The 23774-nt window shown below is 38.5% G+C and overlaps 1 protein-coding gene across 4 annotated transcripts in view; it reads left to right on the top strand.

The window, feature by feature from the left end:
• SLC35F1 (solute carrier family 35 member F1) overlaps nt 1–23774 on the top strand; it is a 586228-nt gene that overhangs the window by 214028 nt on the left and 348426 nt on the right. The window contains exon 1 of one of the 4 annotated variants that reach the window (XM_089333728.1): nt 23383–23425. The exons of the other annotated variants lie outside the window; for them this stretch is intronic. The gene's annotated coding sequence lies outside the window, so the exon portion shown is untranslated. Of the gene's footprint in view, nt 1–23382; nt 23426–23774 lie in introns of those variants that run through there. 4 annotated transcript variants of the gene reach the window in all.

Here is a 23774-nt window from a genome sequence, read left to right as displayed (position 1 = left end):
CATTGTTGAGTTCCTTACCTACAATACGACAAACAATATGCAAGATGCTGGGGATATAGATGTGTCAGGTGTTGAAATATAAAAAAAAATGTCTAAGGTACTAAGAAGTGCAGGTGAAGAGCATCCATTCAGACTGCTGGCATTGAAGTGAGGCTTATTACAAAAGTCACAGTAAAGAAGGCTGTGCCTCACCTCACTTTCAAAGGTTCAGTCTCTCTCTTTCCTGTAGGACCACTGTTGTCATAAGTAGGGCAACTGTATGTGTATGGATCTGTTTTGGGTCCCGTCCACTCATCATCTGTCTATGCTGGTGTCAGTTCCATACTGTCTTAAGTACTGTAACTTAGTAACAAATTTAATGTCAAGGAATGTAAGTCTTCCAGATTTCTTCCTCTGCTCCTCTTAATTCTTTTCTTCCCTTTCCTCATTCTCCTCCCCTCCCCTCTTCCTCCAGGATATTCACTTCAATCTCTGTTTGGATTTAGTGCTTTACCAGAGCTCTGGATTTTGAGCTTGTTCCACTTTCTAATCTCTTTAGTGAGACATCACAAAACCTAGTGTCCACCTGCTTAGAAATGGCATAGGAGTGGGTAGAAGAGAAAAAAATGAATCTAGGAAGAACCAAGACAAATTGATACTTTAATAATTATTGTGCCCTTCAGATATAAACCACTTGGATAGTATAGTGCTGTTCTTTCCTACACCTAAAAATTATAAGCTTTAGAATCCTCCTATGTCAGGGAATTTCTCCAAAATACTTTATGTCTTTTAAATACCTGGTAATTTTCATTGATAACTAAGAAACTGAAATTTACAGCCTAGGAAGTGTTTTTTCTTTATTTTTTAAAGTAATATTTTTTATTTATTTTGAGGCAGAGAAGGAGAGAGAGAGAGAGAGAGGGGGGAAAAGAAGGAGAGAAGGGAGAGTGCGCAAGTTTCCATCCACTGTTTCACACCGTAGATGGCTGGGGCATCCAGGGCTTTGTCAGGCACAAGCCAGGAGCTTCACCTCAGTCTCAGCATACATGGTAGGGGCCATTTTCCGCTGCTTTTCCCAGGCCATTAGCAAGGAGCTGGATCAGAAATGGAGAAGGAACAAGTGCCCCTCTGCGTTGCCACTGTCATAGGTGGCAGCTTTACCCCCTATGCCACAATGCCAGCCCCAAAGCAGTGTATTTTCTAATGTTGAAAGAAAATTTTTTTTTCACCCCAAGTAACCTTGAAGTTTGGGTACAGAGGCAGAGACCACCAGCGGGGGACTTCAGAAGGAGTGACCAGGATTTCCGGCGCCTCAGTGAGGAGAGCCCTGCAAGCCCCCAAGCTTCCAAGCAACCAGGGTTTGTGTGGGCTTAGGCACTGCTGAGTTCCTGGGCCCTCGCCAAGTACAAGGCACAGCAGATTCACAAGAATATTTATTAAGTGAAGGAACTAGTTGTAGGTGTAAAACAAGTAATAGTTTGTGTTTGAATCACTGTGAACTCAAGTATTATTTTACCCCAAAGCGGGAAACAAGGTGGTGGACTGTCTGCTTGCAGTATCTTCTCCTCTTTCCCAGAGCAGCAAGCCCATCTATGCTAGTAGTGCATCACATTCCAGTCTATGGTCTTTAATTTAATGCCATCAAAAATGTAATGGTTTCTCCAAGCCATGGAAGAGCCCTCTTAAGAGAAACCAGAAGGAAAATCCAATTAGAATATAACAAAACTCTCAAATCATCCAGAGCTTATGCAGAGGGAAATGAACGGAGTTTCCCACCACATTACCTCAACTGAGATGATCCTTCTCCGGAGAGAAGCCTGTAGAGTTTCAGTGATATTGTTTGAATATCAGGGCTAGATGTGTATCACTAATATTGACCAATCTGGCCTTTAGCTCTGAGGTGTTTTTTTTGTGTGTGTGTGTGTTGAGGACCATGCCATCACAAAGGAATGCCTTTAAGAAGATGAACACTGTGGCTTCATATTGTGGGAGAAATTTGGTTTCTTAGTATTCATTATCAAGGTCCTATTTAGAGCTGTGGAGAGGAGCAAGTGGGAAGTTATTGTGCAGTAATGTCAAGGCATTTAATGTCTCTGAGTTATATTCCTAGAAGTTGTTAAAATGGTATATTGTATGTTATATGTGTTAAGCAGAATTTAGAAGTTGTATTTTGTGAGTTTTACAAGGTGTTATATTTCAAGCCAGTTGTTATTTTCTCTAGTGAGATGGTTAGTAAAGACTCTGGAGGTACCCAAGAAGCTGAGTGAATCCTGAGTCCCAAATGGTTGTAGTCAGTTGGTCACTCATAGTTTACTTCTCTGTAAGAGTCACTGTTTTCTGTGATCCACCTTACTCCCTGTCCACTTGAGAAACTCAGGCAATTAGAGTATTATGTGGAGATAAATCATGAATCTCTGTCTCTAGACAGAACAGTTACATGATGAGCATCCTTGAACCATTTTTAGCTGAACACATTTTAGTTCTTTCTCTGTCCCCATATGGGAGATTCTCTCTGCATTGTCAAACTGGTGCACAGTGCTTTCTAAAAGATTGTCAGCAGTGTAAGAAGTGTTTCCGCTATAACCTGTCAGATAATTTGGGATTCTTCTGCACATACAAAGCCTTGTCTGGGAGAAAAAGACTTCCTGCTCAAAATAATTTTTGGTATGAATTTCATATGCAGTGTTTATTTTGAGGAGATTTTATAAAATACTTTATTTTTGGCTGAAGCCCTTTTGGTTCATTGTGTGTTGGGGGGTGGGGTGAGTGTGAAAATGGACATTGAGTTGTAACTTGATTTTCATTAATGAAATATTTTTAAAAATCTTAAGGACAATGTTTAAAGTTAAGTATCGTAAAAATTAGGAAGAGCTACTGAATTTAATGTCAAATTTGTAGTTATAGTTTACGAGTCCAGTAAAGCAATGAATGTTAATATCACCAATAAAGCAAAGGGCGCTTTAAGAAAAGGCAAAGAAATGAAGACAAAAATAAATCCTCTAGCTTAATTTTTAGGGAAACCCCTCAATAAAACCTCAATTTAGTCTCACAAATGACGATGATGTCTTTGATTTTGCAAACTGTTTTGTTATACTGGTTTTTAGTCCAATTTAGCATAACATCCTGACAGTAAAACACCTGACTCAGAATATTCTCTCTGCCTAAATATCTGATGCAAACTGGCAGCCAACAGTTTGCATTTCTTTTTGCAAAAAGTGGTTAAGTGGAAAGCTTCCAGTTTAAGGGCATCTGAGTCATTTAAATTTTTTTATTGTTTTTTTTTTGTTTGTTTGTTTGTTTTGCTTTGTTGAAACTTTATGTGATATTCCCTTTCTCCCTCTCACTCCCTTCTGCCCACCCTTGTTCCTTCTCTCTTTCTTTGTATTTTCTTTTTTTTTATTAGTTTTTGGGATAACATATTTCAGATTTACAGTACAGTAAAAAGTCTTAACACAGTACCAAATAAGAAGTTTAACAAGTAAAAAACAGAAGGATCCTTGTGAGAATATAGACAATGTCCACAAACAATAATTGAATGGAAAAATGATCATTTCAACCACCTACAGTAAATTTTAAAGTAATTACAGATCATTGAAAATATAGTAGTATAACATTCTTAACAATGGGTTTGACAAATGTGTAAGCAAAGTTTTACAAAACTATAGTTGTGGCAGTACTCATACACACAGGCATTTCTTTCTTTGTTTTTTTGTTTTTCAAGTTTTAGCTCTCATATATAAGGGAGAACATGCATATTAGTCTTTTTGGGTCCAGCTTATTTCACCCAACATGATGTCTACCAGTTGCACCCATTTTCCTGCAAGTGATAGAATTTCATTCTTTTTGATAACTGAATATTATTCCTGTGTATGTGTACCATATTTTCTTTATCCATTCATCAGAAATGGAGCAGGAACAAGTACCCATCTGTGTTGCCACTGTCAGAGGTGGCAGCTTTACCCACTATGCCACAATGCCAGCACCAAAGCAGTGTTATTTTCTAATGCTGAAAAAAAATATCTTTTCTTTCACCTCAAGTAAACTTGAAGTTTGGGTATAGAGGCAAAGACCACCAGTGAGAGACTTCAGAAGGAGTGACCAGGATTTCCAGCGCCTCAGTGAGGAGAGCCCTGCAAGCCCCCAAGCTTTCATTCAGGTCTTTTGGGTATATACCCTGTAGTGGGATTGCTAGATCATATGGCTAGTGTATTTCTAGTTTTTTAAGAAATCTTCACATTGTTTTCTACAGTGGCCACACTAATTTATAGTCCCACCAATAGTGTATAAGTGTTTCTCTTTGTCCACACCCTTGACAACATTTGTTACTCTCTGTGTTTTGGATTTTCTGTTAGGGATGAGGTGATATCTCCTTGTGGTTTTGATTTGCATTTCCCTGATCACTAGTGATGTCGAACACTTTTTTCATAAATTTGTTGGCCATTTGTAGTTCTTGTTTTGAGAACTGTCTATTGAAATCCTTCACCCATTTCTCAACTAGATCGGTTGTTTTTTTGTTGTTGAGTTTTTAAAGTTGCTGATATAGTTGTATATTAATCCTTTTTTGGATAAGTGGTTTGCAAATATTGTTTCTTATTCTGTTGGATGTCTCTTCTCTTTATTGATCATTTCCTTTGGTATGCAAAATTTTCTGAGTTTGATACAGTCTCATTTGTTAAGTTTTGCTTTTGTTGCCTGCACTTTGGGGGTCTTGTCCAAGGAATCATCCCCTACACCAATGTCTTGGAGTGTTTCCCCAGCATTTTCTTTCAGCAAGTTCGTAGTCTCAGATCTTAAATTTAAGTCTTTGATTTTATTATATGATGAGAAGCATGGACCTAATTTCATTCTTCTACGTATTTAAATCCAATTTTGAGCCATTTGTTAAAGAGATTATCGCTAGTCCATTATATGGTTTGAGAACTTTGTCAAAAATCAGTTGACTATTATGTATGTGGATTAATTTCTGGACTTGGTTCTTTTCTACTGATCTATCTGTGTATTGTTTTTATGCCAGTACCATACTGTTTTAATTACTATAGCATTCTAGTATGCTTTGAAGTCAAGTATTGTGATGACTCTAATTTGATTTTTATTTTTCAGGATTGCTTTACCTATTCTGAATCTTTGTGATTCCATATGAATTTTAGGAGTGATTTTTTCTAATTCTGTAAAGAATGTCATTGATATTTTGATAGGTATTGCTATTGATTTCTTTAGGTATAGACAGTTTAATGATAATGATTCTTCCATGAGCAAGGCATATGCTTCCATTTTTTGTGTCCTTGATTTCTTTCATCAATGTTTAATAATTTTCATTGTAAAGATCTTTCATTTCTTTGGTTACATTTATTCCTAAATATTTGAGGTTTTGTGGCTATTCTGAATGGGATTCATTTCCTGATTTCTCTTCCTGTGAGTTCATCATTGATATTCAAATATCTGTAACTTTTTTATATGTTTAATTTGTAACCTGTAACTTTACTGAATTGGTTTATCAATTCTAACAGGATTTTATGTGTGTGTGTGCACTGTTGAGGTTTTTCCATGTACAACATCACGTAATGTGCAAACATGGATAGTAACAAATTAAAAGCTGTTGCATAAAGATCCTTCTTTCCAGTGTTGATTTGAGTACAGGGCTAGAGTTTTGAGTCCTGAGCTTTGAAGACAGAATTATTTTCTTTAGAAAATAACTAGATCTACACACCGAGGAACTGCTATTTCCTGGAGGCTGCTGGGAGGTGTGAGTGATCTTAGATGAGAATCTCATGCTCAGGTTGAGTTTGCACTTTATGCCTCTCCTTCCTCTCCTCTCTCCAGTGAAGTGACTTCTCTGATTTATCAAATGGTAAATTTCCATGGAAGTTAGTAAATGACTGAAAAAGCACATTATTCCAATAATTGCAAAATTCATAAAAGAATTAGGATGCTCTGCTGTATGGCACAGTGCAGCTCAAGCCTCCTCATCAGTTGTTCAGTGCTTGCATATCATTTTTTTATTTTTATTTTTATTTTTGACAGGCAGAGTGGACAGTGAGAGAGAGAGACAGAGAGAAAGGTCTTCCTTTGCCATTGGTTCACCCTCCAGTGGCCAGCGCACCGCGCTGATCCGAAGCCAGGAGCTAGGTGCTTCTCCTGGTCTCCCATGGGGTGCAGGGCCCAAGGACTTGGGCCATCCTCCACTGCACTCCCTGGCCACAGCAGAGAGATGGCCTGGAAAAGGGGCAACCGGGACAGAATCCGGTGCCCCGACCGGGACTAGAACCCGGTGTGCCAGCGCCGCAAGGCGGAGGATTAGCCTAGTGAGCCGCGGCGCCAGCCTTGCATATCATTTTATAGAGGAAGGATGTGTGCAGTCATCCTTCTGTGTGGGAGAGGGATTGGTTCCAAGACCCCCTAAGGATACTGTACTCCATTGCTACCAAATCCCCTTTATAAAATGGCACAGTATCACCTGTCTACTGTAAATTATTGTTGGATTACTTGAAATATGTAATGCATTAGTAAATTTTATATAAATATCAGTTATACTGTATTGTTTAGAGAATCATGAGAAAAGTCTGTACATGTTCAGTTCAGGTACCATTTTTTTTACAAAAGTATTTTCAAAATGCAGTTGCTTGAATTTGTGAATGTGAACTTGCAGATGCAGATGGCTGACTTTGTATTTGGAATTACCTTCTGAACAGCTGCCTACTGTGTGCTGAACCCTGTGCTCAGTATCACAGGGGATGCAAAAGAAGATGAAGAATGCATTTCTAATTTTTAAAACTCTTTTAGTTTTTATTAAGTGTTAGAGGTTAGTCTTCTTAGTTTTTATGAAGCGTTAGAGGTTGGAGATCTTAGCAGAACAGAGACTGTACAGAGAGACACAAAGGGGCTCTGGAGAAGCTCGTGTCTGTGTATTAGTTGCAATTGGGTTGTTGGCCCCATTCACTCAGTTAGCTTCACCTAGTTTTCTAGGTCTTCCTAAATGACCAGAATGTGATGAGATTTGATTAACCTGTGAAAACTGGTGATGTTATCCTCCAAATATCAAACCTTGAGGGCAAATTTATAAAATGCATCGTTTGGTTGTTCTTAGTTTTTTCTGATTAGAAAACTAAGTGGACTTGATTTGTATCCAGGGCTACATCAAAAAATTCAAAGGCACCAAGCCAAAAAAACAGGTGAATATAGTGCCCTCAATCCATATTTGTATTTCAAAATGAAAACCATACTATCCTCTAGAGTGAACGTAAAAATGTAAAGTCAGGTTCTGATTTTCCACATGATGACTATTCATTGATTTTTGATTTTTCAATCACAAAATTCTTGTTGTTTCTGTACTGTTTTGCCCAAGCCTCCTACTTAGTAATCTGGTATTACCTTTCCCTCCTATAACCCAAAGACAGTGTGGAATTTTTGATATATAAATATTGAAGTTAACAGACAAATTTATTAGTATGTTCTTCTGAATCTGTTCATTAATTGGAAAGCTCTTCTCATCTTGAGATCTGATATTCAAATAATTTTCTCCTAGGCTTTAAAAAAGTTGTTTTCTTTTTAACTTCTTATATATTCTCTAATGTGTTTTGTTTTACACAAATTATGTTTTACACAAATATGTTTATTTTCATATAACAGATATTGTATTTGAAATGTTCATTTCTTGAATTTTGGAACTGAGACAGAATGGACAAAAAATAGACCTGTGGGCCAGCGCCGCGGCTCAATAGGCTAATCCTCCACCTGCGGCGCCGGCACACAGGGTTCAGTCCCGGGCGGGGTGCCGGATTTTGTCCCAGTTGCCCCTCTTCCAGTCCAGCTCTCTGCTGTGGCCAGGGAGTGCAGTGGAGGATGGCCCAAGTCCTTGGGCCCTGTACCTGCATGGGAGACCAGGAGAAGCACCTGGCTCCTGGCTTCGGATCAGCGTGGTGCGCTGGCCGTGGCGGCCATTGGAGGGTGAACCAACAGAGAAGGAAGACCTTTCTCTCTGTCTCTCTCTCACTGTCCACTCTGCCTGTCAAAAAAAAAAAAAAGTAGACCTGTGGCAGGCATTTGGTATAGCAGTCAAGGTGCTACTAGGGGAGCCTATATCTTAGCTCCACTTTCCATTCCAACTTCCTGTTAATATCATCTTGGGAGGCAGCAGGTGATAGTTCATTTACTTGGGTCCCTGTGACCCTCAGAAGTAGCCCGAGTTCAGTTCTTGGCTCCTGGGTTTGGCCTAGCTCAGCTCTGTCATTTGTGATATTTGGGGAGTAAATGGAAGAGGATGCAAAATCTCTCTCTGCTTTTCAAATAAAAACAATTTAAAAAAAAAGACCAAGAATACTCATTATCCCATACCATCTTTTAATATTATGAAATCTTGGGTTGAGTGTGGTGGTGCACTGTATTAAGCTGCCTCTTGGTATGCCTGTAGTTCATCTCAGAATACCTAGACTCAAATATTGCCTCTTCTTTTACTTCCATTTCAGCTTCCTGCTAATGTACACCTTGGGAGTCATTAGATGATAGCTCGAGTACTTGGGTCCCTGCTATCCACATGGGAGACCTTGGACTGAGTTCTGAGCTTCTGGCTCTGGCCCAGACCAGTCCTGGCTATTGCAGGCATCTAGGAAATGAACCAGTTGATGGAATATCTCTCTTCATCATGCACACATACACACACACACAGAAACACACACATACACACACACACTCACTACACATCTCTCCCTCCAACCCTCCTTCTCCCCCTTTCCTCTTCTCTCCTCTCCCCTCCCCTCTTCTTTCTTTTCTTTTCTTATCTTTTCTTTTCTTTTCTTTTCTTTTCTTTTCTTTCTTTCGTTCTCTCTCTCTCTCTCTCTCTCTCTCTCTCTCTTTCTTTCTCTGCCATGAAAACTTTAAAAATATCTTTACGAAGGCATTTATAAAAAGTATTCTGAAATCTTCTGTGCGTTCAACAGATGTGCACGATTCACCCCCTTCCTATTTCCTTCTTTGATCTCATGTTCCTCTCCACCTTTCCTCTTATCCTAATCATCAGCTGCTAAATACAAAATCTATCCTTTGTGTCTTCAGCAAGGCAGGTACAAAGATTTTGGTCACAGAGAAGTCAAATGATGAAGCTTTGATTACTTTGTGTATAATATGCTTTTCTGACTAAGACAGATTTTTGGCTTTTGCAGATATTAGAAGTATTCCCTTTTCAGTTCTTTTATTTTTCTATGAGAGATATTTTTAATCGAAAGGCTTAGTTGTTTTTAATGTCATGAAGAGATGATGTGAAGTGAAAGGTTTTTAAAGTGAGAACGGTGCTGAGAGAAATTCAATTTCTCATTTTGAGATTAACTGATAGTGTTTCCAGGAGTCATCAGTATCTCTGGAGAGTATTTTAGTTCCATTAGCTTCACCCCACTACAATCTCTATAAGAAAGATAGGAATTTTGCAGATGGCGTTGGGCCATGCTTCATTTCTGCTCAAATCACACCATAATGATGCCACTTATTCATCCATAAAAGCTTGTGGAAGTGCACTGAACATCTGCACATAATGCAGCCATTCATGCAAAGAAGCCGAGGACCCTGTTTATTACAAGAGATCTGCAAGCTCTCTCTTCCTGCTCAGTTGGCCTCAGAAGTTTCAACGGCCCTGCAAGAGAGAAGTGCCAACAGCCCATTAGCCCAATGAACCAATCCATAGAAAACATGCTCTCTGGCCTCGCGGATGCCTGCCTTGAACTGGGGCAAAGCCAATATGCATTTCTTTCTGGAACTGAACAGCAGCTTCTTCCTTTGTTAGCCCCTCCCTCTCATTCCCAAACCACTGGTTGGACATATGGCTTCCTATAGTAATGTTTACCCTTAACCACATGGTTTATTTAACTTCAACCAAAGCAAATTTGAATTTGTTGAAATTATGACATTTTCTTAAACATGTTGACATACAAGTATCCATTCAAAGAAAAGCATTATAATCCAGAGTTTCCTATTTCTAGTCACTGTAAATATTCTTTCATTTGTTCAGGTAGTCAGTTTTGATTGGCTAACTAGTGTGTACTAGGGATAGGGCAGTGAATGAAGGGATATTGTTATGTCTTCAGCACAATTCAAGTACAACAAATGAATTTGGCCTAATCCTTTGAGAGATTTTCTTTATTATTTTCCCTGAGAACAATTCATCTTTCACTTGTTCATAATTATGACATAATTTAGATCCTAGCCTGAAACAATTTCTAGAAATTTGAGCACTCTCATTTTTGACAGTTGTTTGACTTTGTTCACCTTTAATTGCTTTCTTTTTCCCTTGACACAAATGAGTTTTACATTTACACATGATTCATTCCTTAGGGCAAGTTTGCTGTAAGTATAACAGAGATGCAAAGGGTAGATAGTTCCAGTTCTAGGAGGAACCCATATGAAAGTCTTATTAGTTTTCTATTAGTGCCAAAGCAAATTGCTGCACACTTATACCACTAGTAGCCTAATTTTCCAGGTGGAGAAACTGAAGCTCAGAGAAGTCAGGGTCCTTCATGCAAGGCTTGGCATTGGGATTTGAACTCGGTGTGTTTCCAAAGCTATTGTATCTAATCTGTAGAAAAAATAGATACAACATTGTTGACCAATAGAATGCCTGTCCATTGACATAGTTCAATAATGTGGCACAAATAAATTTTATCAAAATGCTTATGGGGGAGGGATGTTAAGAACATGTATGCATCTTCTTGAATAATTGCTGCATCAGAAATGTTTCTTTTTACTTTTTTTAATTTCAGGTAAACTAATTAATATAACTTAAATGTTATTATGAAATAAATGCCAATATTTTTTCATTCATAAATTCTCTATATCAGAACAATTATAGTTTGTAAGAAAAATTTTATTTATTTATTTTTTAAGATTTATTTATTTATATTTATTTGACAGTTAGTGAGAGAGAGAGATGGAGAGAAAGGTCTTCCTTCCATTGGTTCACCCCCAAAATGGCCGCCACCGTTCTCACTTTAAAAACCTTTCACTTCACATCATCTCTTCATGACATTAAAAACAACTAAGCCTTTCGATTAAAAATATCTCTCATAGAAAAATAAAAGAACTGAAAAGGGAATACTTCTAATATCTGCAAAAGCCAAAAATCTGTCTTAGTCAGAAAAGCATATTATACACAAAGTAATCAAAGCTTCATCATTTGACTTCTCTGTGACCAAAATCTTTGTACCTGCCTTGCTGAAGACACAAAGGATAGATTTTGTATTTAGCAGCTGATGATTAGGATAAGAGGAAAGGTGGAGAGGAACATGAGATCAAAGAAGGAAATAGGAAGGGGGTGAATAGTGCACATCTGTTGAACGCACAGAAGATTTCAGAATACTTTTATAAATGCCTTCGTAAAGATATTTTTAAAGTTTTCATGGCAGAGAAAGAAAGAGAGAGAGAGAGAGAGAGAGAGAGAGAGAACGAAAGAAAGAAAAGAAAAGAAAAGAAAAGAAAAGAAAAGAAAAGAAAAGAAAAGAAAAGAAAGAAGAGGTGAGGGGAGAGGAGAGGAGAGGAAAGGGGGAGAAGGAGGGTTGGAGGGAGAGATGTGTAGTGAGTGTGTGTGTGTATGTGTGTGTTTCTGTGTGTGTGTGTGTGTATGTGTGCGTGATGAAGAGAGATATTCCATCAACTGGTTCATTTCCTAGATGCCTGCAATAGCCAGGACTGGTCTGGGCCAGAGCCAGAAGCTCAGAACTCAGCCCAGGTCTCCCATGTGGATAGCAGGGACCCAAGTACTCGAGCTATCATCTAATGACTCCCAAGGTGTACATTAGCAGGAAGCTGAAATGGAAGTAAAAGAAGAGGCAATATTTGAGTCTAGGTATTCTGAGATGAACTACAGGCATACCAAGAGGCAGCTTAATACAGTGCACCACCACACTCAACCCAAGATTTCATAATATTAAAAGATGGTATGGAATAATGAGTATTCTTGGTCTTTTTTTTTAAATTGTTTTTATTTGAAAAGCAGAGAGAGATTTTGCATCCTCTTCCATTTACTCCCCAAATATCACAAATGACAGAGCTGAGCTAGGCCAAACCCAGGAGCCAAGAACTGAACTCGGGCTACTTCTGAGGGTCACAGCCTAGCACGTGGTCAATCCTAGTGAAAATTACATGCACTGATGAGAAGAATGTATATTCTGTAACTCTAGGATAAAAAGTTCTGTAGATATCCATGTGGTCCATTTGGTCTACAGTATTGATTAACACTCTTGTTTCCTTGCTAATTTTCAAATACCTTGGGATATATTTAAACAGGGGTGTCAAAGATCTCTATGATGAGTATTACAAAACATTAAAGAAAGCAATAGAAGATGATACCAAAAAAGGGAAAATTCTTCCCTGTTCACAGAGTGGAAGAATCAATATGATCAAAATGTCCATACAATCAAAAGCTATTTACAGATTCAGTGTGAAACCAATCAAAATACCAAGGACCTTCTTCATAGTTATGGAAATAATGATCGTGAAATTCATATGGAAACACAGCAGAATCCAAATAGTTAAAGCAATCTTAAACAACAAAAAGAAAGCTGGAGGCATCACAATACCTGATGTCAAGCCATACTACAGGGCAGTTATAATCAAAATTGCCTAGCACTGGTAAAAAAAACAAATGGATAGACCAATGGAGCAGAATAGAAATGCCAGAAATCAATCCAAGCATCTACAACCAACTTATCCTTGACAATGTAGCTAAAACCAATCTCTGGAGCAAGAACAGTCTCTTCAACAAATGGTGCTGGGAAAACTGAATTTACATATGCAGAGGTATGAAGCAAGACCCCTACCTTACACCTTATACAAAAATCTACTCAAAATGGATTAAGGACCTAAATCTATGAGCTGATACCATCAAATTATTACAGAACATTGGAGAAACCCTGCAAGACATTGGCACAGGCAAAGAGTCCTTGGAAAAGACCTCAAAGGCATAAGCAATCAAAGCCAAAATTAACAAATGGGATTACACCAACTTGAGAAGCTTCTGTACTGCAAGAGAAATACTCAGGACCAGATGGCTTCACTGCTGAATTCTACCAGAAATTTAAAGAACTAACTACAATTTTGCTCAAGCTATTCAAAAAAATTGAAAGGGAAGGACTCCTCCCATGTGAAGCCTGCATCACCTTAATTCCTAAACCTGAAAAAGATATAATGGAGAAAGAGAACTATGGACAATTTCCCTGATGAAAAACACAAAAATCCTTAACAAAATACTAGCCAATTGTATCCAATAACACATCCAAAAGATCATTCACTGGGACCAAGTGGGATTTATTCCTGGTATGCAGGAATGGTTTAATATTCACAAATCAATCAATATGATATGATACATCACATGAACAACCTGAAGAACAAAAACCATATGATTATCCCAATAGACGCAGAGAAAGCATTTGTTAAAATACAGCCCACTTTCATGATGAAAACTATAAGCTATTTGTGTATAGAAGGAATATTCCTCAGTGCAATCAAGGCAATTTATAACAAACCCACAGCCAATTTCCTATTGAATGAGGAAAAATTGGAAACATTCCCACTGAGATCCAGAACAGACAAGGATGGCCACTCTCACCATTGCTATTCGATATAGTCCTGGAAGTTGTAGCCAGAGCCATTAAGCAAGGAAAAGAAATCAAAAGGATACTAATTGAGAAGGAGGAAGTCAAATTATCCCTATTTGTAGGTGACATGATTCTATATATAGAGGATCCACAAGACTCCACTGAAAGACTATTGGAACTCATAAAAGAGTTTGGTAAATTTGCAAGATATAAAATCAACATACAAAATTCAGTAGCCTTTGTATACACAGAGAATGCCATGGCTGAGAAGGAACTTCTAAGATCAGTCACATTCAAAATAGGTACAAAAAAATCAAGTACCTTGGCTTCTTCCATTTTCCACCACTGATGTTTATTATAAATCTAGGGAAAATTCTAAATGTACTTTCCCATTAGAAAGATAAATTGGGAAAATATATCCAAATGTATCGTTAAATACCATTGAGTCCCAGCACTGTGATATGGAATGTTGGTGTCACAAGTGGTGGCTTAACTGGTTGCACGACAGTACCAGCCCCATAAATTACTCTGGTTATGTGTGCCTTCTGAAAGTTTACTTTATCTCTTCATACTTGTCTGAGATTATGAAACTAATCTTATGTGATATTTCTATCTCTGCACACAAAATCCAGATTCTGCTTAGTAAATCAAATACTATCTATCTCATGGAATGCATACACCTAGGCACAGTGCATCCATCTAGGCAGAGGAGGTCCCAATAGGCCAGACTCCAACTCTCTTCTGTAAGTTGGGTCCTTCTTCTCAACTCTTGCTAGAGAATTCTGTTCCTTGTGGTTGTGGGATAGACATCCCATTTTCTTGCTTGTTGTTGGTCAGGGGCTACTTGCAACATGCAGAGGCCAACTTTAGTACCTATAATCTCCGTAGGACATTTCACCACCTGAATATTTGCTTTCTTCCAGGACAGTGCCAGCACATCTTTCAGACTTTTCATCCTCTTATCTTCAGCTATGACAAAGTTTTTTGTATATTGTGTTGAGATATATTGTGTTGATTGGGGTGTATAATATTCCAGAAGTACTTACTGTGTGCCAGTCACGTTCCAGGCAGTGTGCTTATGCTTAGGATACAAAAGAAAACATGACAGGCCTGGCTCCTGCATTTAAGGATAAGAAATCAAGAGATTAGATAGATTAAAATTATAACCTTTAGTCTCCACCTGCATGAAAGGGAAAGTGATTATGTAGTGTGTGAATATTAGAAACCTGGCATTTGTGGGACATCTTAGAATTCTGAGTGCCTTGACCATGCATGATATTGGTATGTTATGGTCAGTGTTTAAATTGATTATAGATTCAACATTTAAAGTAAAACAGCCTGGGCTATGAAGAGGTTCCCTGCAAAGGGTAGATCTCATTTCTAGGATTTTGCCATAGATGTGCTGTGAGCCTGCCCTTATGGAGCAGTTTAATGTTCATGCTGAAATAGACCAAGGATGAAAATTTAGCCTACAATTGAGAAAAGGGGAAGAGCATATATTCTGAAATTTACTTAAAGGAACCAAATTTAAACTTATATTCAATGCTAGTGACAGACCCGCTTAGACCTAAGCAGATGGTCAGTGACAACCACAGATGGCAGCAGCCTCAGTTTATGAAGTCTGTTGCTTCAAGGAATAAAAATCTTTACTATTTTCTTTGACTGCTAAACTCGCTCTGGAGTTGCTTTCTTCATACTTTTCCTCAGAATCTGGCACTTCTGCTCATGTTTTCATTCCTGTTAGTAGAAACTAAAGACCTACATAAAGAATTTCAAGTGATACAGATACAATTATTGAATATTCCACATTGGGGGTACTTAAAGTACTGATGGGTACTACCCTGAAGTTGCATTTATCCTTTCTTTATGTATGGTCAGACAATAATGAATAAATCCAGTAAAGAAGATATATTGTGTTGATTTGGGTGTGTAGAAGTTTGCGTTTGTTTTGGAAATATTCACTGAATACCAGTCATGTCCCAGGCACTGTGCTTGTGCTTGAGATACAACAGAGAACATGAAAGGCCTGGCTCCTGCCTTCAAAGATAGGGAGTAGAGAGATCAGGCAGATTAAGGGCATCTTAAGTGTGGTTATATGATTTTACTCTCCAAACTGAGACATTAATTTTATTTTATAGATGGTTAAATTTTAGTGAATCAAGGAGACCAGGAGTCAGGGTAAAAGGACAGCGACATTAGTAATGAACTCAGCGAGTGCCAAGTGGTCCAGCTTGTCATGCCACCTTGCCATTTTTTAAAACTGAGGAGAGCTAAGTGGAGCCATTTGGGGAATATAAAATAAGTTTAACAAAAACTAAAATGACTGATATTCTTTCTCAAGAGTCTGTACCCCAAATTAATGTATTGAAGCAGTTTGTCCAGGAATTACAGAACTAATTACAGGTAAGACAATGATTTGTAACCTGCAAGCCCAATTGTCTTTTGATTACAGCTCCATAAAATACTTTAATATCCTCTATTCTTTTGTCCTTTGTTGGCATTTTCTAGTGTGCTTATAATTAACTGCTCAGTAAAGCTACCTTAAAATGGCAACCTCGGTGCCTTGGTATAAATTTTATTCTCATTTTCCTAAAGATTTTTAGTTCAGATTGGTCTAGCTGTACTTTCAGATGTTTCCTCTTGGATTTATGTTCCACATATGCCTACATAAGAATAAATTTTCTTACTGTGATGCATCCAGCTTCCAGATAAAGAAGTTTTGTAGCCTATAGCTATGAGGAAATTTGCATGCCAGGGAAGAAGTGACTTGGAAATTGATTGACTCCATATTTTAGAGTTGACCTCTGAAGATAGAAACTGTGTGCATACTGTGAAACCTATGTTATTATTTAGTATTCTTGTAAAATGAAGGAATACAGTCTTAGGTGGAGTTAGCTATAAAATCCTTCTTAACCAAATTTTATTGACAGCTCACAGAGGAAGTTTAGTGTTTCGAATGCTAATTCCTGAACCAGACATAGTAAGGTCGTTCATAAAGGTCTCTATTATTTGGAGCTAAGTAAAAATCCAGTTTTACTCATGTTTTGACACAAATGTTCTACTTTAGAGCCTCATTTTAGATTGTATTACTTCAGAACAGTAATGCCACATTTTTTTTTTTTTTTTGACAGTCAGAGTTAGACAATGAGAGAGAGAGACAGAGAGAAAGGTCTTCCTTCCGTTGGTTCACCCCCCAAATGGCTGTTACGGCCAATGTGCTGTGCCAATCCGAAGCCAGGAGCCAGGTGCATCCTCCTGGTCTCCCATGCGGGTGCAGGGCCCAAGCACTTGGGACATTCTCCACTGCCTTCCCAGGCCACAGCAGAGAGCTGGACTGGAAGAGGAGCAACCAGGACAGAATCCGGCGCCCTGACTGGGACTAGAACCCAGGGTGCCAGCACCGCAGGTGGAGGATTAGCCTAGTGAGCTGCAGTGCCGGCCCACTGCCACATTTTTTTTAACATTCATCTCTTTGGTAAGAGATGACAGTGATTCCTGCATTAATTATGCTCTGCTGCAAAGATTAATTAATTATGTAAAGCTCTTGATTATATTGCAGAGCTAACTAATACATCCTTTTGGTAAAACAGGGAAAATAAAAGTGATTTGTAATATTTCAAGAATGAATTCCTATTCTTAGTAAATATTTTTGTTTAGCAAAAAGTGGTTAAAATTTAGACCCTATCAGTAAATAGATGCCAAAAATGTTTACTTCTTGACACATTCAAAATGTATAAAATGTATGCTGTCCACTCATATCATATAAAATGTACATTACTCTTTGATGCTGTTATTGTTATTTGCAGTACTAGTAGTTTTATTTTGCCTCCAAAAAACTCAGGATCCTTTAACCAAACTTATGATGCTCACAGCAATTTTCTAAAGACCATTGTGAAGTGAATAGACATTTTGAAGAGAGCAATCTTTCATCTCACTGGCCCGTTTCTTCTCCACTTCAAGAATTACATATGAAAAGCCCTAAATAACCTCCTCCTTTTTTCCAACTCATAAAAGCCCACAGACAACCAGGCAGTGCAATGTAGACAGGTGCCCCTCACCTGGGATAATTTTGCCTCCCAAAGGACATTTTGGAAATGTCTGGGGACATATTTGGTTGTTGCAACTTGAGAAAGGGGGTGCTACCAAGAGCTGGTAGGTGGGGTCAGAAGTGCCGCACAACATCCAGCCACGCACAGGATAGTTCTTCACAATACAGACTTATCCATCCTGGAATGTCAATAGTGCTGTGTTAGAAAAACCCTAAGGTAGTAAAGGGTCTGGGCTGAAAGGCAAGAGATGTGAGATATCTTATTTGCCTATGCTTTTTATGGGCCAATCTAAAAAAGGAAAGGAGGGGGAAAAAAAGCATGTTAAACTTCCGCCTGCAGTGCCAACATCTCATTAGGGCTGTGGTTTGTGTCCCAGATGCTCCTCTTCCCATCCAGCTCTCTGCTATGCCCTGGGAAAGCAGTAGAAGATGGCTTAAGTGCTTGAACCTCTGTACCCCCATGAGGAACCCAGAAGAAGCTCCTGGATCCTAGCTTCAGATCAGCCCAGCTCTGGCTGTTGTGGCCATTTGGCGAGTGAGCCAGCAGATGGAAGACTCTCTCTCTCTCTCTCTCTCTGCCTCTCAAATAAGTAAAGAAAAAATCTTTAGAAAGTCAGAGTCAGAAAGGGAGATACAGAAAGCGAATAATATCTTCCATCTGCCAGTTCACTTCCCAGATGGACAGGGCTGGACCCAGCTGAATTCAGGAGCCAGACATCCAGGTCTCCCATGTGGATGGCAGGGACCCAAACACTTGGGCCATCTTCTGCTGCTTCTCCTAGTCCATTAGCAGGGAGCTGGATCAGAAGTGGAGCAGCCAGGACATGAACTGAAGCCCATATGAGATTCCAGCACTGCATGCGTTGTCTGGTACCACAATGCCAGCCCCATGAGATTTTTGTAAAAATGATATTAATTTTTTTTGGTGTTATTGACAACAGGGTTAATGGCATTCAGAGACTTTTAAGAAATGGAAAGTTTGAATGTGTCCCCTAAAAGTTCATTAAGTTCCTTGGAAATTAAGTTGGAATCTTAATTCCCAACCCAGCGGTGTTCAGATATGAGGCCAAGGTGCCAGTGTTCCAGTGCAGTGGGTTAAGCTGCCACCTGTGATGCTGGCATCCCATGAGAGCAGCAGTTCAAGTCCTGGCTGCTCCTCTTCCAATCCAGCTCCCTGCTAATGTGCTGGGAAACTAGTGGAAGTGCTTGGGTCCCTGCCAACATCTTGGGGGAGCTGGGTGCAGTTTCTGGCTTCTAGCTTCTGCCTAGTTCAACCCTGCATCCATTTGAGGTATGAACTAGCACATGGAAGATTCTCTCTCTCTTTCTCTGAGATTAAAAAGAAAATTAAAAAGAGGTGAAAAAGGTGAGGCCTAATTGGGGTGTTTACGTCATGAGGGCTGCCTTCATGAATGGCTTAATGCTGTTTTCATGGCAGTGAATTAGTTATGGCAGGGAGTCAGTTGATGAATGGATTATTATAAAAGTGAATTGGGCTTTGTCAGCTCATTCTCCTTCTGCAAGTCATGAAGTGCAAGGCCCTTGGACTTCCCAACCTCCAGAACATGAACTAAATAAATCTCTATTCTTTTTTTTTTTAATTTTTATTTGACAGGTAGAGTTATAGACAGTGAGAAAGAGAGACAGAGAGAAAGGTCTTCCTTCCATTGGTTCATTCCCCAGATGGCCACTATGGCCAGCACACTGCGCCGATCTAAAGCCAGGAGCCAGGTGCTTCCTCCTGGTCTCACATGAGGGTGCAGGGGCCCAAGCACTTGGGCTATCCTCCACTGCCTTCCCAGGCCACAGCAGAGAGCTGGACTGGAAGAGGAGCAACTGGGACAGAATCAGGCACCCATATGGGATGCCAGTGCTGCAGGCGGAGGATTAACCATGGTGCCGGCCCCAAATCTCTATTTTTTATAAATTCTCTAGTCTGGTAATATGTAACAGAAAACACTAAGACAGAATGGATTAGGAGAAAAAATATCTTTTGTTTCATGTTTGAATATGATCGGAAGTGGTGACCTATTACTTGTAGCTTCAGTGATCAAGACGGAGAGGAAAAAGAAGTGGGAGGCAGATAATAGAAAAGGAAAAAGAGGGAATGTGATATGTTTATTTAACTAGACTTGTGCTACTTTTTAGCTTTTAATAAACTGCAAAGCAGTTGTCATTTTGTTCATTTTTCTCTTGAATTTGCTATCTCAGGAGACAGAATATAGGACAATAAATGGGGAAAACAAAATAAATGAAATGGAAGAAAAAACCCTCTGAGTACACAACTGTGAGAGTCTTTGTGGTAACAACAGCAGGAAGGACCAGTAAATGGCTCTCCACTCCTTCCTGTCCATCCTGATTGGGAGACCTGGCTAGATGCCATACTTTGAGATATCACACTTGTAGGCCCTGTGTATTTCGAGAGTCCTACTGCTTCTGTTTTCTTTTAATTAGTTAATTAATTTAGTTTCTAATGTGAACTAATTTCATGTGTGTCATATGTACAGATTTAGGAGCATGGTGATACTTCCTACACTGCCCTCCCACCTGCCCTTGCTGCCACCCTCCCTTCTCTTTCCTTTCTTATTCTTTCTTTTAATTTTTATAGTGATTTACTTTCACTTTACTTTATACTCATAAGATTAACCCTACATTACATAAAGAGTTCAACAAATAATAAGCAGAAAAAATTTGTTATTCAACATTAGACAAGGGCTGTAAACAATCAACAAGACTCAAAATGTCAGTTTTGCTCCTGCACATTATATTTTTTGGTACTCTTAGTTACCACAGATCAGGGAAAGCATATATGATATTTGTCTTTTTGGGACTGACTTATTTCAATAAGTATAATGGTTTCCAGTTGCATCCATTTTGTTGCAAAAGACAGGATTTAATTATTTTTTTATGGCTGAGTACTTTTCCATAGTATATGTATATATATATGTGTGTGTGTGTGTGTATTTATGTGTATCTGTACATGTATACTATATATGTGTGTGTATATGTATATGTATGTGTATATATATACTATATGTGTGTATGTGTGTGTGTATTTATTCAATTGGTGGACATCTGGGTTTATTCCATGTTTTAGCTATTGTGAATTGAGCTGCAGTAACATGGGGGTAGGTAACTCTTTCATATGCTGATTTCATTTCCTTTGGGTAAGTTTCCAGGAATGGGATTACTGGTTTTATGGTAAATCTTTGTTCAGATTTCCTTGGTATCTCCATATTGTCTTCTGCAATGGCTGTACTAGTTTACATTCCCACCAACAATGAATTAGTGTACCTTTTACTCTTGACATCCTCGCCAGCATTTATTTTTTTATTTCTGCATGATAGCCATTCTAACTGGGATGATGTGAAATCTCATTGTGGTTTTGACTTGTGTTTCCCTGATGGCTAGTGATCCAGGTCATTTATTCGAGTGTATGTTGTCCATTTGAATTTCATCCATTGAAGAGTGTCTGTTAATGTCCTTTGCCAATTTCTTGACTGGATTGTTTGTTTTTTTGTTGTTGAGTTTCTTGAGCTCTTTATAGATTTTGGATATTGATCCTTTATCAGTTGCATAGTTTGCAAATATTTTTTTCCCATTCTATTGGTTGCCTCTTCACTTTATTGAGTGTGTTCTTTGTGGTCCAGAAGCTTCTCAGCTTGAAGTAATCTCATTTGCCTATTTTGGCTTTTACTGTCACTGCTTCTGGTGTCTTTTCCAAGAAGTCTTTGCCTGTGTCCATGTCGTACAGAGTTTCCCCAATGTTCTCCTCTAGTAATTTGATGGTATCAGGTTGTAGATTGAGATCCTTGACCCAATTATAGTTGATGTTTGTATAGGGTGTAAGGTAGGGGTCTTGTTTCATACTTCTGCCTATGGAAATCCAGTTGTCCTAGCACCACTTGTTGAAGAGACTGTCCTTGCCGCATGGATTGGTTTTAGCTCCTTTTTCTGATCTTAGTTGGTTGTAGATGCATGGATTGACTTCTGGAGTTTTTATTCTGTTCCATTAGTCTACATGTCTATTTCTGTGCCAGTACCAGGCTGTTTTGATTATAACTGCCCTGTCATATGTCCTGAAATTTGGTATTGTGAGGCTGCCAGCTTTGCTTTTGTTGTCTAATACTGCTATAGCTATTCAGGGTCTCTTTTGTTTTCATATGAATTTTAGCGTAATTTTTAGATCTGAAACAAATATCCTTGGTATTCTAGTTGGGATTGCATTGAATCTGTAAATTTCTTTGGAAAATATGGACATCATAAATGTGACATATAACTATCAAATTGAAGTATAAAAACCATATTATCATTTCAGTACATGCAGAGAAAGGATTTGATAAAATACAACATACTTTCATAATAAAAACCTTAATCAAATTGGGTATAGAAGGAACATTCCTCTACACAATCAAAGCAATATATGACAAACTCACAGCCAGCATCATATTGAATGAGGAAAAGCTGGAATCATTTTCACTAATATCTGGAACCAGACAAGGACACCAATTTTCACCATTGGCATTCAACATTGTTCTAGAAGTTTTAGCCAGAGCCATTAGGCAAGAAAAAGAAATCAAAGAGGTACAAATTGGAAAGAAGGAAGTGAAATCATCCCCCTTTGAATATAACATAATTTTATATGTAGGGGCACTAAAAGACTCCACGAAGAGATCATTGGAACTCATAAGAGAGTTTGGTAAAGTTGGAGGTTATAAAATTAACATGTAAAAATCAAGAGCCTTTGTATGCACAGACAATGCATGGCTGAGAAAGAACTTGTAAGGTCAGTCCCATTCACAATAGCTACAGAAATTTTAAATACCTTGTAATAAATTTTAGCAGAGGTTAAATATTTCTACAATGAAAATTACAAAACATTAAAGAAAAATAGAAGAACACAGACAAAAAAATGGAAAAACCTTCCATGTTCTTGGATTGGAAGAAGTAATGTCATCAAAATATCCATATTACCAAAAGCAATTTACAGATTCAATGTGATTCCAGTCAAAATACCAACATTTTCTGACATTCTCAGGTCCAGAAAAATCAATGCTAAAATTCTGCTGCCTTTTATGCTTGATAGCTTGCTAAGTGGTTTCTGGCTACTCACTTAGCTTTCCTGAGGTGAGACTATGCTTCCTTTTATTTGCTTTCCATAACTCTGTGAGAATGCTGGGGTACAGGTGTCATTAACTAACATCATTCAGTAGTAATGTGCTCAACCACCAAAATGGAAATGAAGGATACTGTTATAAACCATTAAGCATTCCGCTTGGATATCCACTCTTTTATGTTATCACAGCAGGAGCTGCAAGTTTTGCAAGCATCTTTTGCCAGCACCAGCTTTCTCTGGTGGTTACTTGGAATTTGAATAGATGTGATTTTTTTTTCCTTTTTCAGCAATTTATTCATTCTTGCAGTGGCAATCATGAAAATAGGTCAGAGTCTTCTTGTGGTTGGATTCTTATGCCACCCCTTACCCCCGAGAACAGCCCTTAAATATTAATAGCATCATTGGGAAAACACGGCAACTATTTCCCTGCTTGCTTCAGCTCAATGAAGAGTTGTTCAGTGTGGACCCCAAAGCTCTCCCCTCATGAATGGACGTGATTGTGAGCAAACCATCTCCTACTAAGGCAAGACGTGACACTGGGAACAAAGACTGATTTTTAGGCTGCAATGATGAGCTCACTCCAGGGCCCATGTGAGAACTTTGAAGCTCATCCAGGTGCCAGCTTTCTGTGTATATGACATTCTCAGGGAGCTTTGGAGACTGGGCAGCAGGCCTTTAAGCATTGATCTGCAGTGTGTGAATTACAAGGTCAGTTGGGGTGAGATGCCGTAATTTCTGTTTAGTCTAAATTTCCCCCAGAGGAGGCATATTTCTTTTACCCTGAGTAAAGAGTCGCCACAATATTTTCATTTCAGCCAAACCAATAAGGGAATTTAAAAAGTAAATTTTTAGTTATCTTCTGGGTGGTTGCAAATAAGAAAGTCCATTTTCCCTTTCCAGTTCCTAATGCAACTTTTTTGAGGTTAGGTTAATGCTTGGGAGAAATACAACCAGGAAAGCAAGCTGGCAAAACTAGGGAAAATGGGAAAATTTCATGGAATCTCTCTTTTATTCATGTGATATCTTATAATCACCTAGCTGTTTTTCTTATTGAATT

The sequence above is a fragment of the Oryctolagus cuniculus genome, chromosome 5, assembly GCF_051225735.1.
Source record: "Oryctolagus cuniculus isolate XC-2025 breed Fujian yellow rabbit chromosome 5, ASM5122573v1, whole genome shotgun sequence".
In the NCBI taxonomy this organism is placed as follows: domain Eukaryota; kingdom Metazoa; phylum Chordata; class Mammalia; order Lagomorpha; family Leporidae; genus Oryctolagus; species Oryctolagus cuniculus.
This window is presented reverse-complemented; position numbering and strand designations above follow the sequence as displayed.